Consider the following 2,883-nt stretch of genomic DNA (forward strand, 5'->3'; position numbering starts at 1 on the left):
CTTTCCCTTTTCTGCCGCTCGAATAGATTTTTACTCGAGCTGCAGCTTTCTCTACGCGAACAAGCAGTTTCTCATCGGGAATGGTCGCAAGCTTACGCGACCACTCGCAATGAGAAACCTGACCACTCTGTGCTGAGAAATCTCGCTGGGATGTTTATTTTCCACGCTTGCAGTCGCCAATTTGATGTTGATCGCGAGATAGGAAACATCTCGCCAGGAGGTTGATTTTCTCGCTCGCGGTCACCAACTTGTCAATAAAGATTGCGAGCGAGGAAAAAAACTCCACTATGCGAAGCATAGTTTTTCGGAACACCACAAACTTTGCGTAACGCGGAGTGTGGGAAACTCTGCAAACTCCGCAAACGGAGCATAGTTCACCGCCCAGGGTTAAATATTTGTCTTGAAAACGATGAACATGCAAATGATTTTTTAGCAGTGCCTGATTTTGAAATTTAACATCTTAAGATGATTAGTGATTGAATTAATCAAGAGAAGTCAAAAAACAATAATTAATTTGTGTTTTCTTATAATCATAACATGGTAATGATTCAGCGAAAATTCATTTAGGTCTTAGATGCTTTTTATTTCTTGCTGAGGATGTAAAATCCAGCTCAAGTAGTCACTTTAGATGCTGTGAGAACTTTTCGTGAAGTTTCTTTTCTATATTTTATAACATTAGACTGCCCTTTAAGTGAGCAACATTTTTGACAGAAATGTATCAATATTATTGCAAACCCAGTGAGAGCGGCTGGGAACAGACAGGCTGTGATTGAAATGAAGCTTTCTTACTTCTGTGGAAAGGATGGACATATAATATAACTGGAACTTAATGAATTTGCAAAAGGATTAATTAATGCTCAGGATTTCTTAGTGAGGTGTTGATCACACTATGAGCAGCCCACCATGAGCAACTAATGGAAACCGTATGGGCTGATGGAAAGGTTACTTTGTGGGTGTAAACTGTGAACTTTTGGAAGTAAATTTGCTCCCTGGAGGAGGAATCAGGGCTGGCTGTTATTTTCCATTGTCCCTGCTGGGCATGCTATCGGACTGACTTTTGATTTCCCTCAATGTCAAACCATTGAACTGAACTGTTCCGAAACTACACTTTTCTGGGTGGTAAAGTTGCGCAGTAAATAACCTTTGGGCTGGAGGATTAACTGAGTTCTTCTGTGGCACACTGTGTTACAACTCTGACTTCAAAAACAACAAGTGATGGACCGAATGTGGATCAATGTCACACACTCCCCCAGTCAAAAGATCTGGGCCCAAATCCATCGGATGCTTGATTCCGTTCTGGGAAGGACATGGCTTTTGTAGTTCGGACTGCACTGTTCCCATGGGGCACAGGGTCAGAGCCATTGTCATTCTTCAGAAACAGGACTAACAGTGTTGCTCGTGAAACACGTTAAGGCTTAATACTGCATCGTAAAAGCATGCAGCAGGGTCACAAACTGGTTTGAGATTAAGTCATTCATGACAGAGAGAGAAACCTACTAATATGCTATGACAATAATGTGAAATGTAATAATGCAGTCTGTAGTTTTTAGCAAAATATGTTTATGAAAATGCTCAAGTAAAATTATTACTATTTATGTTTTCTCTGACATGTAAATCTAAGAGAAAGGGCTTGCTCGTTTATTAATGAATCATAATCAGATGATGCTTATAAGTATAATAAAATGGTGTTCTTATCTTATTTCTTATGCATCTCTATTTCTCTAATATTTTCAATAAAGCATGTTTTTCTTTAGAAAATGATGATTTTGTGTTTTTTTATGTAGCCCTCAAAATGTATTTTGTCTTTCAATATTTCCTTCTACTAGACTAGAAATGCTGATTGCACTGAAGCTATGAGTATTATAGCTGAAGTTTCTTTCCTACAGTTTGAATAATGGACAGCCTCTCTGTTAGTACAAACAGGTATCAACCTTTTTGCATGTTCAGAAGAGAGTGTGTGGAACGGACACGTTAAGTTGCAAATGTATTTCCTATTTCCTAAGCGAAGTGATATTGCACATTCTTAGAAAACAGTGAAAACTGAACAAAGGTATTACATATGGGTTCTGGACAATTTGGGTTAGAGAACGATCACACCATGGTTACACCATGGATTATTTTGACCACTAGAAATCATGCAAACTGGGTAAAAGTTATTTTGTGGGCAGGAACTGAAAACGTTTGCGATATAAATGCCTCGTGGGAAAAGGACGTGGAGCGGGGGCTATTTCTCCCTTGCAAATCCTGGCCCTGCCATGCTTTCGGTTTGAACTGAATTTCCCAGAACTGAACTCTCCTGATTACCTCTGCGCTTTACCGGCTGGTGAAGTCGAGTTTGCCAAACCCTTTAGCTGAAGAATTAATTACTCTGGCTATGTCAAGCTGCACTCCAGCATTCTACTGGGTCCATCTTGTGTCCCGCTCCTGATAAATCTACAACCGATTCTTGGTTTGTATGATTCCAGCAGTCACGTGACTCCGCCCCTAAGCCGGTTACTTCCTGATTTATATTAAGGAAGAACACGACCGCGGATAGCTAGCGCATTTACTGCCTGCAACCCGTTTGACAGCAGACCCCCGGTTACGGCCCACAGCCCTGATTCTGTCAGGCCTCGCCAGTATTACTCGCTGCCCAGACGGAAGAAACATTCAGTAACCTTGGACGATCGAGTCTATAAACAGGATTTCAACCACGTCTTCCTGCCAGAGCTTAAGTCACTGTTCCCATCAACAACCCCGTCCTGATGAGGATCCCGACTAACGGGGATCGAAACGCCGTCGACTAGACAGCTTGAATTTCACAACGCATTTCACGTCTTGTGCTCCCATACAAATAATTGTGTTTCAAGTAATGGTTACTTGTCTCTGTTGGGGCCATTATCT

This window comes from Lissotriton vulgaris, chromosome 7 (assembly GCF_964263255.1).
Source record: "Lissotriton vulgaris chromosome 7, aLisVul1.2, whole genome shotgun sequence".
In the NCBI taxonomy this organism is placed as follows: domain Eukaryota; kingdom Metazoa; phylum Chordata; class Amphibia; order Caudata; family Salamandridae; genus Lissotriton; species Lissotriton vulgaris.